The 14,350-nt window shown below is 43.0% G+C and overlaps 1 long non-coding RNA gene across 1 annotated transcript; it reads left to right on the top strand.

The window, feature by feature from the left end:
- The first annotated feature begins 4,538 nt into the window (after positions 1–4,538).
- Positions 4,539–6,189, top strand: LOC110255626 (uncharacterized). Its single transcript, XR_002336183.2, has 2 exons — positions 4,539–4,667; positions 5,975–6,189. It is a non-coding gene; the product is annotated as an uncharacterized LOC110255626 (long non-coding RNA).
- Positions 6,190–14,350: the final 8,161 nt, after the last annotated feature.

Raw genomic sequence — 14,350 nt, 5'->3', positions numbered from 1 at the left:
AAATTAAACTCCTGGCAGCAGATTAACAGGAGAAAATGTGCATGTTTCTTTATTGGTTTTAATATTTTTATATGCACTTGACGTCGCAGAAAAGAAGTGAAAACTCAGAGAAGTGGTTAGACTTAGATGTTCATATACCATCTTGATATAGGGTGATAAATTTTGGAGCAGTGACTAGATGAGTAGAAAGGGATCTTTTGGGTTTGGGGGACAGTAAATTGTGGGAAGGTAAATACGGGGAAACAAATGGAAAGTAAGAGTTATTTTAGTAAGGTTTATTTGTGCGGACTAATCTCAGTGCTGATTTTCCAGCTTCCTCATGGCCATAAAACTCTTCTGGAGAAGGGATTTAGGAGCGTCCTCATTTCTCAGAAGTTTCTGCTTTTAGTCAGATAAGGGAAGTTCCCATATGTCTTCTTTATACCTCAGCAGATTCTCAATTGCCTTCAGTTCAAAATAATCCATATATCAAAGTGACATATCTTGGTGTGATGTGTTCTAATCCCCTTCACTGCTATATTCCTCAGGATATTTGTTAGTCAATTCATGTCTCTGGGATTCCATTTCTACACCAATGGATTAAAGACATTGGCATAAATTCCTAAATTTTTTCATCCTTTGATTTTCCTTTTTTTTTTTTTTCCTGGATGGTCATTGTGGGTTTCATTTGCAAAAGCTCCACCATTCAGTTATGTGCTATACAGCTGTAATCACTCTTAGCAGAAAAAAAAAAAAAAGTGCAAATTTAACACCAAAGAGAATGGACTGATACAGTTTCCCTAAATTTACTCATCTATTCAAAACTGTATTGAGCACATGATATGGACACAGAAAGATGGGTAAGAAAAATGCAGTCAGGTCCAAAGATGAGACTCCTTTACATGGAAAGGAACCAGCAAGGGTAAATAGAACACTGTTTGAAGGCAAGTTGAAAGCTTGGAGGGTTTCTCAGGATCTAATACATTAATTCTAGTCTCCTGATGGGCTGCTTTCCCCCACAGTTTAGTGACACTTCTGGGGATGGTAGAAAGTTAAACTGAGTTGTATGTTTCTCTATATCCAAGGACCGCATCCTATGATCAAGTTCTACCCAACACCTTGGCCCCTTTGACCCTGAAGGGCTTAATAAAGGACCCAAGAGAGTCCCTCAAAAAGAATGTGTCTGTAGCATCCCTCCAGTTTCTTGTAGGCAGAACTGGGGAGGAGAAGATGCCAGACCCAGCTTCAGGGGAGATGTGCAGATCCAAAAGGCAGCAGCAGTGGGTACTTGGCAGGTTCCTTGGATGCTCTTAATGAAGAGCGATGACTTTGTAAAATCAGGATCGGTGTGATTCTTCCACCAAAAGATCAACCGAATGGAGGACGCCCTTTCGTGAAAGAGCAAAGGAAACTTGTTTTCAAAGTACTGGCCGCACACCAGAGAGGAAAAGTTAGCTGTAAGGTCCTGTGATGCAGGCATTCCCAGCTCTATTTATATTCCACAATGACAGAAAATGCATCTGTCTAATGCTGGAAAGACACTCGAGAACTTAATTATCTGAATCCCCTCTCCAGTGGTTGAATAAGAAGGGCGTATCCTCGCATTACTACTCCCTGAACGCCAACCAAGACCTGGTCAGAAGGCAGTAGGTCTGCTTGGGGAGCCAACAGGAAGCTTTCCCCGACGTGAGCCAGTTGGATAGGGATGAAGCTTGCTTCAGCTGGAAGTCATTTGTACTTTTCCTCAGACTAATCAGAATCAGTGGCTTATAAGAGCAACCAAAGGTGATCTCGCTACTCTGAGCTGGTGTAGGTGCTCAAGCCCAGCTGCTACAATATTTAAGGGAAGTACCTGGAGTTGTCTCATTTGTGTGATGAAGAACAGGGTCAGAAAGAAAGAACTGCCCACAGAGTGGAAAAATGAGCATTCGAGGCGTGGTACATTTCCAAAAGGTCCTCAGCGCTTTCCAAAATTCCACTAGGAAGACTGGGTAAGGATGGGTGGGGGCTCCGCCACATCAGAAAATTTCCTTTGGGTTACCTAGTCAAACAGGTTCACCAAGATTGTGTCTACGCAGCAAGGAAACTGGGAGGAGGGAAAAATTTCTATCAGTTGGGCAAACAGTTATTCCAACCTTGGATCACAAAAAGTCTAGGAAGTTACCAGCTATTCAAGATAAGTAATTAAGTCACCAAACACAGTTCTAAAAGGTGTTCCATGTGTTTGGGGGTGGGAGGAGAGCCCTTGGTTTGCTAAATGTCTCTCAAGAAGGGGCATCCTTCTTGAACGTGTTTGGGTTGTCACTCAGTAACTTGATGTTTGCACTTTCTCAGAGTTTGGAAGGAGTAGTGCTGGCTGGTGCCGACTCCTCCCTGGAAATCGGATCTCGAGTGGTTCCAACAGTCCAACGACGTGGAGATTTGCTCTGCCTTCTAAGGGAAGGTAATCTAACGCTGGCCTTTCCCACAGAGAGAATTGATGCTTTGCTCCATAACGTTTACCTGTAACATAGGCACTGAGACGTGCGAACAGTGATCATTTCAGAGCAGACAGGTGCACCAGTCTCGGCTGTGAACCTCACCAGGGAGGGGAGCAGGACTGTCCAAGAGCAAAGACCACTGGCCCGGAGGCAGACGTGACTGAAGAAACAGAATCATACGTAGAAACCGCACCACCACCCCCTCGTCAGACAGGTCCCAAGAGTAAACGTATACAGACCTTCACAAATATTCAAGAAATTCTGCAGTCTATCATGCCGGCTGGATACAGGGTTTTGGTTACTTTATTTTTTTTTTAGTAATTTTTTTTTTTCCCACTGTACAGCAAGGGGGTCAGGTTATTCTTACATGTATACATTACAATTACATTTTTTTCCCCACCCTTTGTTCTGTTGCAACATGAGTATCTAGACAAAGTTCTCAATGCTATTCAGCAGGATCTCCTTGTAAATCTATTCTAAGTTGTGTCTGATAAGCCCAAGCTCCCGATCCCTCCCACTCCCTCCCCCTCCCATCAGGCAGCCACAAGTCTCTTCTCCAAGTCCATGATTTTCTTTTCTGAGGAGATGTTCATTTGTGGTGGATATTAGATTCCAGTTATAAGTGATATCATATGGTATTTGTCTTTGTCTTTCTGGCTCATTTCACTCAGGATGAGATTCTCTAGTTCCATCCATGTTGCTGCAAATGGCATTATGTCATTCTTTTTTATTGCTGAGTAGTATTCCATTGTGTATATATACCACATCTTCCGAATCCAATCATCTGTCGATGGACATTTGGGTTGTTTCCAAGGGTTACTTTATTTTTTTTTAATTTTCAGGGTATCACCTTTGGGCCAAGCATATTTGTTGGGTAAACTATACCTGCCATTATGGAGTTCGAGGGAGAAGAGACAGAGACTCCCTAAGCGTGAAGAACTCCGTAACTGAGGACGATGAACGGAGGACAACAGAATAAAAGAAGATAGCTAGAAACATCATTGGGAAGAATCGAAATTTGGGGCTTTGTTGTCTTTAAATACTTTGCTCCTTGGGAGTCCCCACTGTGGCTCAGCAGTAATGAACCTGACTAGTAACCATGAGGATGCAGGTTGGTTCCTCGGCCTCACTCAGTGGGCTAAGAATCTGGCGTTGTCATGAGCTGTGGTGTAGGTTGCAGATGCGGCTCGGATCTTGAGTTGCAGTGGCTGTGGTGTGGGCCAGCTTTGGCAGCTCCCATTCTACCCCTGGCCTGGGAACTCCCATATGCAGCAGGTGTGGTCCCCAAAAGCAAAAAAAAGAAAAAGGAAGTAAGAAAGAAAGAAAACACCTTGATCCAAATAGTCTCTGCTGTTTGCTAGAAAAAATCAGTTTAATCCAATGTTCGCCAGGCTAGCCTTTTGAGAAAATTCAGCCAGGCTGAGACAGGTGCCCTCTGAGCCCAGGTCCCCTGCCTTCCTGGGTCCCTCCACGCTCCTGTGTTCCAGGCCAAACTGTTCCTGGCAGAGAAGCCTGAGTCCCTCACGCATCACATCTTGAAATATGCAACCTGGGAATTTAGCAAAACAGGTCCCCTCAGGCAAACTGCCAGTAATACTGCTGTGACTGGAAGGAGGAGAGCAAGGGAAAGAAGAACCAGGAACGGGGAAGAGAACAAGGAAGACAGAAGGAGGAGGAGAAGGGGAAGGAAAGAGCGAGGAGAAAGGAGCTCCCTGGGGAGGAGGCAAAGGAGGGCATGGAGGAGGGAAGGGGCAGGGGAGGAGCAAGAAAGAATGGCCAGAAAAAGGAAAAGAAGGCCTGGGGGAGAGGAGGGGGAGGGGGAAGGAGAAGCGGGGAGGGGAGAGGAAGAGAGAAAAGTTGGAGAGGGAGGGGAAGAAGACTCTAAAATTAAAAAGAAAAAATGGCCTGGCCGACTTTGCTTGTTCTCATTAACCTTGATGCTATACCACGGGAAACAAACAAACCGAAAGGAAAAAAGAAAAGAAGAAAAAAAATAGGGTGTGTACAATTCTAGGAAAAAAAAAAAAAAAAAAGTTTCTTCCTTCTGAAAGGTGAGGGTTTAAATTACTCCCAGGACAGCTGCTCTATATACCCAGCACTACCTTCTCATGGGAAAGCCACCTCGTGTGCCGTGAAAACACAGAGACCACCGGAGGGCAAACAAAACCCGAGGAGGACAAGGAAGTGACCTGAATTTGGCTTTTTCAGGTAACAGAAATCATGTTATCTCTGATCATGCAAATTGGCCTTTTTTTTTTTTTTTTTTTTTTTTTTTTTTTTTTTTTTGTAGAGCAGTCTTTCTAAACCCCTTTTTCTGCTGTCTTCCAAGTAAGATATAAACACATAGTTTGTTACCAAGACCAAGCTCCTATTGCCTGTCACACAACAGGCCACTAAATTGAGAAACCAAGTTTGAGGCCAAGGGAAAGAGACTTTTTCTGGAAGACCAGCAGATGGAGAAGGTGGGGGACTGGTGTCCCGAAGAATCATCCTACCCAGTGAGGAGTCAGAGTTCTATACCAAAAGAGGAGGGAGTGTGGGTGGTTATTGCACATTTCTTGGTGCTGGAATCCTTTGTTCTTGCAGGTGTGCGTTTCCTGTAAACCTCCCAAAAGACAAAGATTATTCTCTGTTCTGCAATTTTTATCTCTATAGGAACGGAAAAGTGTTACACTTTTAAACGTCAGAGCCTTGAGAATGGGCTATCCTGTATAATTCAGGCTTTAGGCAACATTCTTTTACGAAAAGGACAGAGCCCGCCTAACTAAGCATAGGCAACAGAGCACAAGGGTTAGAGCTAAAGGAATAGATCCAATATGGAGTCAGGTTTGTTCTTCTCTGTTACAGGCTGTTTGCTGACTGTATTTTATTTTATTATTTTTTTTTCTTTTCACGGCCACACATGCGCAAATGGAAGTTCCCAGGCTGGAGGATGAATCAGAGCCGTAGCTGCCAGCCTACACCAGAGCCGCAGCAATGCCAGAGCCAAGCCACATCTTCCCTTCCACGGCTCAGGGCAACACCAGATCCTTAACCCACTGAGCCAGGCCAGGGTTCAAACCTGCAAATCCTCATGGACACCAGTCGGGTTTGTTTCTGCTGAGCCACAACAGGAATTCCTGCCTGTATTCTAAAGCCAGTTTTGTGCTATTGGGTTTACTTTTGTTACTGTATAGGAAATATTATTAAATACCCTTGTTCGATAGTTATATAGTTTTACAGACGTGTGTTTGTGAGGCTAGAACGGCAAACAATTCTAGCAACATCCCCTTGATTGTAACTGAATGAGTATTCATTGCAGCTTAATTTTAATTCAGTCTTTACTGAAGAACTCACCTTCCATTGATCAGCTTCTGATAGTTACTCTCATACCCAGAATACTGTTGAGTCTGGCCTCACGGTATGTCCTGCTTTTATTGGCCAATTCCTTCATTTCACTTGTCTCTTCAGCTAGAGGTACATAAAAGTGAAAAACGTCTTGGAAAATGTCTTGAAAATTTTTTTTGGCTGCCCAGGAACCATCATCAAGGCCGATTACCCTGATGTTTCAGTGAACGCATAGCCTTTGATGCGAAGTACGTCTAAACACGAGTGAGGTCAGTGGTCTTTTCACAACGTGGGCCCCTCTCCTGGCAAAGTTAAGCTCAAAATTATTTTGTTGAATTTTCAATTTTCATTATACTCATTTGACTTGACTCTGTGCCACTGAAAATATATTAGGAATAAATCAGTTGATTGTTTGACATTATCATTCACATACTTCTCCAAACTCCCCACCAAAAAGAAAAAGAAAAAGGAAAAAGAGAAAAACGATTCTTTTGTTGAATATTTCATTTTTAAAATCATCCGTGTTGGCTTCTGCAAGACATGGGCTTGGGTTGGCATGCAATGCAAGCAAAAGCAGAAGTCTGGGTAAATTGCTATTGTGCAATAATACATATTTGTGTGTGTTTGTGTATAAATGTCTGTTTACATACACATGAAATGTTATACAACATTGAAGCCCAAACTAATCCTTGGCACCTATAATTTAGAGTAATGTTCCAACGGAAAAGTTTCCAATTCCTTCATTTCACTTGTCTCTTCCTTTTAAGTCAAAACTTACTTTTGCTCCCTGCAGGGGATCGTAATTCATGATCTGCTATTTGTGTCTCCACACTTCTTGGACACTTCAAGGGAATTGTTTTGTTGGACCTTGATACCACAAAAGGCGTAATAATGAAAATAGAGTTGAATTTATTCATTCTCAATGAATGAGACACTGGAGAGCACTTTGTGCTCTAGGATGAGAATGCTCTCCCCACACCTGGAGAAACGGGAATCCCTCTACCAACCTCTTATCTTTTCTGCACATTTATTTCCTCGGGCGAAAGGACCACAAGCTGGCTTCCGCAGTGAGCTACGACTCACTGTGAAGTAACAGCCAGCAATACGAGGTGTTATACAGTATACAGTTATACAGTTATACAGTATATGGTGTGCCAGGAAAGCCCACTTCTAATTCACAGACGTTAAGACAAGTCTCAGAGGAAGGTGTGAGTTCCTGTGGACCCTTCCCTGTCCCGGAGACCTACCATGAAGGATAGACAGACAGACAGACAGACAGACAGACAGACAGAAGATAGATAGATAGATAGATAGATAGATAGATAGATAGATAGATGATAGAGGATAGATGATAGATAGAGGATAGATAATAGATGCTAGATAGATAGATAGACAGACAGACAGAAGATAGATAGATAGATAGATAGATAGATGATAGAGGATAGATAGAGGATAGATAGAGGATAGATAATAGATGCTAGATAGATAGACAGACAGACAGACAGATAGATAGACAGATAGACAGATAGAGGATAGACAGAGGATAGACAGAAGATGATAGATAGATAGATAGATAGATAGATAGATAGATAGATAGATAGATGATAGAGGATAGATGATAGAGGATAGATAATAGATGCTAGATAGATAGATAGACAGACAGATAGATAGATAGATAGATAGAGGATAGACAGTAGATAGATAGATAGATGATAGATGATAGGTAGATAGATGATAGATGATAGGTAGATAGATAACAGATGATAGATAATAGATGATAGATAGAGGATAGGTAGATAGAAAATCTAAAGATATGAATAGCTTTGCTGCCAATGAACTATTATGCCACTGAAGGGTATACATATATGTGGATGTTTATCAGCCTCCTTAGCCTTACCCACTGGATGCCAATGGTACCTCCTCTGCTGTAACAACTCACATTGTCTACAGATGTTGCTGAAACTCATCCTTGAGTGGGGAAAATATTATCTTCAGATGAGAAGCCCTGGCCTGAAGGTCAAAGGCCAAATCGTTTACCTGACTTCCCTGAGTTGCCACAAGCTAAACCAAGGCTCTCCACCTACTTCATCTCCCTCCTTCTCCTCCGCTCACCTCCGACACAAAGCCAGGTCCTTTCGTGCCTTAGCTCTTCCTCCAGCATGCGTGCATGGCCGTCCGCCAGCTTCTGCAGGTAACACCCTCTCCTTTTCATCCCACACCAAACCTCAATTGTCACCTCTTCCCAGGGTCTCTACGTTCATTTGGCACCTACTGATTTTATTTGATATGTTTCATCTTGCTCAGTACCGGCTGTGTCTGTTCACAAGCCTATTTTACCTCCCCTTCCTGTACCGTTAACTTCTAAAAAACAGAAATGTAGTTTATTCTCCTTTGTCTCTCCATAGTTGATAATATGGAATCTAGCCCATCAGGGATGTTTCATAAGTATTTTACTTATTTATTTATTTTTGCTTATTTTTTAAATTTTTTTTTAGGGCCACACCCTTGGCATACGGAAGTTCCCAGGCTAGGGGTCAAATTGGAGCTGCAGCTGCTGGCCTAGGCCACAGCCACAGCAGTGCCAGATCCAAGCTGCATCTGCAATCTACACCACAGCTCATGGCAACAAGGGATCCTTAACCCACTGAGTGAGGCCAGGGATCGAACCCACATTCTCATGGTTCCTAGTCAGGCTCGTTTCTGCTGAGCCACGATGGGAACGTCACTCATTAAATATTTTGAAACAAATGTGACGCTTGTATGTCCTCCTAAGTCCCCTCTGCGTGGTAAGTAATTTATTCCACAAAGGATGTGCTGAATTTCCCTTTACCCACCGAAATAGTCTCCTCTCAGTTGTCATTGGGACGGAGCCCTTTGTGTCAGCTAAAGGAAACCTAATCCTCTCTTGGGCAGTGCATGTTTGGGACACAGGGGAGTCTCCATCCCAGAAGCCCACTGCTCGGGCAGGAAACCGGGATTACACCCACAAGCCCTGCAGACAGCTTCCCTGGGTTCGACTTTGTCTTAGTGGTTTTCTTATTATTATTATTACTATTGGTAAAAGGAGAATGTTGATGGCATCTGCGTCCAAGCATGATTTTTAGATTAAGTGAGTTAATAAATCTCAAGCATGTGAGACTATCTGCTGAAAATTGGCTAGATTGGTAAATGGCTACACTCACGTAAGACTCTATGGAAATAATGCCTTTTTAACGTGGTAAGACTCTTAAGGAAGGCTGGTGACAGCAGGGGTTTTAGGATCTCCAACATCATTCGTATACGAATATGAGCCACCTCATATTTTAGACCTGGGGCAGTCCCACGTCGACCGTAGTACAGGTGCCAGGAAACACCGCCCCTGTTTCTTCCACGCCTTCTTCTTGTGCAGATTCCGACATGGAACAGATATGCCTAAGGCTAACATACGGAGCCTCCCCCATGTGTACTTTCCACCTGCGTCTCTACATGGAGAGAGACTGGGTACGGACCCGCACCTGTGCGTACATAGTCCTTGAAGTGCTCACCTTTCTCACGTACTTACATGCCCCTTGCCCTCCCCCTAAAGGTCAGGAAGAAGCTGGCCTCTGGCAGGAGCTGCTGGGCAAGTTCGATGCCAGACATCTCAGCATTTAGAGGTGTCTCCTCTTTGGGCTCTGGAAGAGCAGTGGGCGAACTGCGCTGGCCCAGTTTTACAAGCGAGCCCTTCCAGTTATATCCTGCAAACCCTGAGGGTTCGTCGAGGCGGAGTGCATAACTCAGACTGACGGCTGTGTGTCCTACTTCTATCATTTTCCTGGTCTGTTTCAGGGGGGAACACCTATCAGCAAGGATAGTTGTGATGCAACTTATTCCAGGGCGCTGCTCACGCTCACTTTACTGTGTATTGTTTCTGGAAGCAGTGCCTCCTACAGTGTCTTTACTTCATAAGTATCCTTCATGTTATCTTTCTTCAGAGAGTTTCAGTCTTTGTGTAGAAAAGCAGAGCCGGTTTGGATGGACGTTAGTAGATCCGGACTTCTCAGTGGTCTTGGGCTGCATTAGAAAGTCACGTGGTCAGCGACATCACCTGCCCTTCAACAATTACATCGGGGAGGGCTGTAGGACACAGAATGGCCCGAACAAAATTGCTGAACTGGGAGTCAACCCTTGAGTCCGATTAGGCTTCTAAGTATCTGTATCACCATGTGCAAGTTACTTTGCTTCCCTGCATGAGTTTTGTCATTTTTCAAATGGGATTAATAGTAACATCCACTCTATTTTGCTTGCTTATTTTAAAAACCAAATAAGATACCATATGTAAAAGCTCACGAGGTTTTACAGTTTTAAATATTACTGTGACTCTCGCTTCTGAAACAACCTGGCAGCAGAAAAGTAAAGCTGCTAAAATTTTCTATGACATAGTTTTCATCCTGCAGGAGTTTTCTCAACTTAGATTTGCCATGCAAATTTGCCATTTGCCAGGGCCTAGTTCCATATGACAGACCCCACGCCAAGCCTTGGCGTCGCAAAGAAAGGACACATGTTGTCTTGAGCTTATAGACTGATAGGAAGAAACACACACACACAACAATTACGTTGAGTTGTGTGAAGAACCTTAACAGAGACAGTGCAGGATGTGCAACAGTAACACAAAGACAGAAGCACCTAATACCTGATTTGTCCTGTCCTTAGCCATGCATGTATACACACAACTCCAGAATGTCCAGGTTGATGGGCTTTCAGGCTCTCTTCCTGGAGCTGGGTGAAAATATACTCGCGCTGAGCTCAGAGTTCAGATGGACCGTGTTCGGAGGCTGTACTTAATAGCCAATACTGATCCCAGCAGAGCTTGCATAACAGCGTTTTAAAAACATTTCTTGGTTTAAAATCAAAATGGATGACTCTATCTTGACTCTGAAGGTTTCAGATTTTAGATTTATTTGCTGAACATTTACTATGTCCCAGACACGGAACTGGATGTTTTCACTGCATTATCACATTTAAAAGCTAAATAAAGATGGAGGTAGTTTTAATTTAATCCCATTATAAGCTTCTGTTCTCCATCATGAAGCCGCTTCTATATCCTGGCTCACGGCCCATACTCACACTACTTTGCTGGAATTCCGTTGAAGAAGAAATCTGTTCTAACCAAAATATTCCAAATAATGTAGCCGCCAGCCTGTGAATGAAACTAAAATCTCTTTGGTAAATGGATTTTTTTTTTTTTTTGAGTAACTGGCCTTGACTATCCACACAATGTAACTTTTCTTTATAAACGTGTACCTGCTCGTGGTTGAGTCAGCACATTTGTAAATGGAAGATGGGGAGTTATTGGTATAGAAGTTTGGGGGGGCCGCCATAGCCAAGGACTGTAAATTAATGGCTTCAATAGCAGAAAGGTATCGACGTGTGATTCTGAAGGCTACAAGTTCAAGACCGAAGTGTCGGCAGCCACGGCTCCTGCTAACAGCAGGTCCCATGCTCCTTCCTACCTTCTGGTGGTTTGCTGGCAACCGCTGGTGCTCCTCGGCCTACGGAGCCATCCCTTCATCTCTGCCTTCATCTTCTCATGTTCTCCCTGCGTACGTGTCTGTCTCCAAATTGCCTATTTTTTTAAACCTAAGGACACCAGTCACACTGGATGAAGGCTCATCCTAATAACCTAATGTTTTTTAATGATTTTTTTTCCATTATAGTTGGTTTACAGTGTTCTTTGTTTTTTAATGATTTTGATTTTTTTCCATTATAGTTGGTTTACCGTGTTCTGTCCATTTCTACTGTTTAGCAAAGTGACCTAGTCTCACACACACACACACACACACACACACACACACACACACACACATTCTTTTTCTCACATTATCCTCCATCATGCTCCACCATAAGTGACTAGACATAGTTCCCAGTGCTATACAGCAGGATCTCATTGCTTATCCATTCCAAAGGCAATAGTCTGCATCTCTGAACCCCAAATTCCCAGTCCATCCTGCTCCCTTCCCCTCCCCCTTGGCAACTAAGTCTGTTCTCCACATCCATGAGTTTCTTTTCTGTGGAAGGTTCCTTTGTGCCATGGGTTAGAGTCCAGATCTAATAACCTGTGATAACTTGACTGCCTCTGTAAAGATCCGACTCCAGGTGAGGTCACATTCAGAGGTACCGGAGGTCAAGATTTCTGCACATAAATTGTGAAGCCACGCAAGGCAATTCCGAAGAGTTGGTAAGGATGGTGCCTTCTCAGTACTGACCCTGGACAGGATTCAGGGGCGGTTCAGGACAGAGGCAAATTAAAGAGCTAAAACACGCTTCTTGGAGAGGGTTGCTATTGCTGAAGGCAAACCCCCTGGAGAAAATGTTAATACCTTTTTAATTTCAATTTACCAATTCAATTAAAATTAGTTGTGATCACTCAACTACTTTCACACTTCACACCTGAGTAGGGACAGCAAATGGCAGCCAACCCTAGGAAACCGTAGCTGCACAGTCACGTGAGTGTGTGTGTGTGTGTGTGTGTGTGTGTGTGTGTGTGCTTGTTAACTTTTTACAGGAAACATATTTACATTCAAATAAAGCTTTGCCAAATGGTCACCCAATATTTATTTTCTCACTGACACCTTTTTTCGCATAATTGTAAGGTCTTTTGCAAATGTAATGTGTACCAAATATTAGATTTGCCTAACACTTAAAATGGATTCCACTGTAATTTCACATTTACTATCTTATTTTTCTGCTAACACTATGAGATAGGGCACAGGGTATTATAATCTTTAATTAATGGGTAAAAAGGAAGCTCCAATAAAGATAAATTGTGTATCTCCCATCACAGAACTTGCTGGGGAGAAACCAGGGCTCCAGCCAGTAATCCTGCCACTTAATGCAAACAAAACACAGCAGTAAACTTCCTGGGAGATAGAGAAGTGCACAAACCACACTAAAGTGCCCAGCGCTGACATTAAAACCAAATTGTCTGTTTGGTTTCACCTTACACCTTCCTCACTCTGACCTGAGTAATTACGAGTGAGAAGCAACCTACAGAGAAGTCATGCTGCAGATTTTTTTTTTTTCATCATATTGAAGATTTTGATGAAGGAATTTCTCCCACGCCAGAAGGAATTCGTTTCAGCACAATACAGCTCAGTGATGAGACTCAGTGGCCTTTGCTTTCTTAGGTAGTAACAGACCTTTCTTACTTTAGTATATGAAGCGAATTTCCTGGATAAGATAACCTATGACAAGTTACCATACCAATGCCCAAGGCCAAGGCCAGTGGTTTTCACCACACAAGAAGAAGAAGAACCTCTGAATTGTGTTGCTCAGAAATCTGACGGCACTCGGGTGGAAAGCATGTTTCATTTTAAAAAGATCTGTGCCTTTATCATCTATTCGTGACCTGAGCCTAACTTCATTCACAGTCACCGACTGTCTCAGTTGGTATCCAGAATGATTCACCAAGTTTATCATTACATACTTTGTGGCTTCCGTACCCAATCCCAGCACCTCTCCTGCGTTTTCCTCCAGCAGCTGGACACGGCCCCAAACGTCCTGCCATTTGTTCTCCTGCGACTCAAAACCAAACTCACCATCTTCCATCTAAACCAGCTTCCCCTCCTACGTGCATTTTTGATAGACGTTCTATCATTTTCTTGACACCTTCTGCTTCAAAACATTGTCATTTTTTTTTTTACCTTTACTTCTGTCTTGACCCCCGACTTTAAACACTCCCAGGTACTGGCAATCCTTTCTTCTTGGTGGTTCTTTCCTTCCTCGGCACGGGGCAGGGTCTCAGTTCAGGCTTGTGTCCTCTGATTCCTCCAAGAGCATAATGGCCTCCTACCAGCGCCCCCTGTGGGCTGGGCCTCTAGGAACAAGTCCCAGGTCGTTCACGATTTATCGAAAATCACACCGCCACCCACCTCGGCAGACCCTTCTCCCTACACCATTGGTGATACTCGGTTCTCCACAACTCCTAAAGCCTGCAGACCTGCTTTCTTTCCATGATAAATTAGGTGGGACAACTCTCTCATCAGGCACATTTTTTTTTTATCAGCCTCGTCCAGCTCCCTAAGAGATTATCAATCCAAACATGAGCTTTTCTGATGGTTAGAGCACAGGACTCCATCCTAACAAACCTCACAGAATGTTTTCAAGCGACATCTCCTCAAACTCATGGCTTTTCTCTGCACTTAGCAACCTCTCAGAACCTCAAAATTATATTTATAGCCTCTTTTGTTATTACAGCTTATTGTGGTTGAAAACAAAAGATTTTTCACAACATTGTAAATCAACTATACTTCAAAAAGAAGGCTTTTAGGCTTATTTCTAGTTATGAAATTAATACCTTCTGTACCAATCTGGAAAACATAGGGTTTTTTAATTAGTATCTTAAAAGAGAATAATGGGTGGAAAAGCATGCTTCTATCTCTTAACATTTTCTATGGAAAAAGCACTTAAAACCACAAGATAGAAAGTTTCATTTTTCAAAGGTGACAGCATTTCCTTTAAAGTGCCTAAGAGAAAAAATTTCACCCGGAGGACAGACTGGGGAAAGGAGGAAAAAAAAAAAAACCAAAAACCTAGTCCTGAAGATA

Source organism: Sus scrofa, chromosome 10 (assembly GCF_054392235.1).
Source record: "Sus scrofa isolate SSC_HxYL_T2T_F1_AM1 chromosome 10, Sscrofa_HxYL_maternal_Yorkshire_Landrace_v2.0, whole genome shotgun sequence".
NCBI lineage: Eukaryota > Metazoa > Chordata > Mammalia > Artiodactyla > Suidae > Sus > Sus scrofa.
Note: the sequence above shows the minus strand (reverse complement) of the source record. Positions and strands in the feature narration are given on the sequence as shown.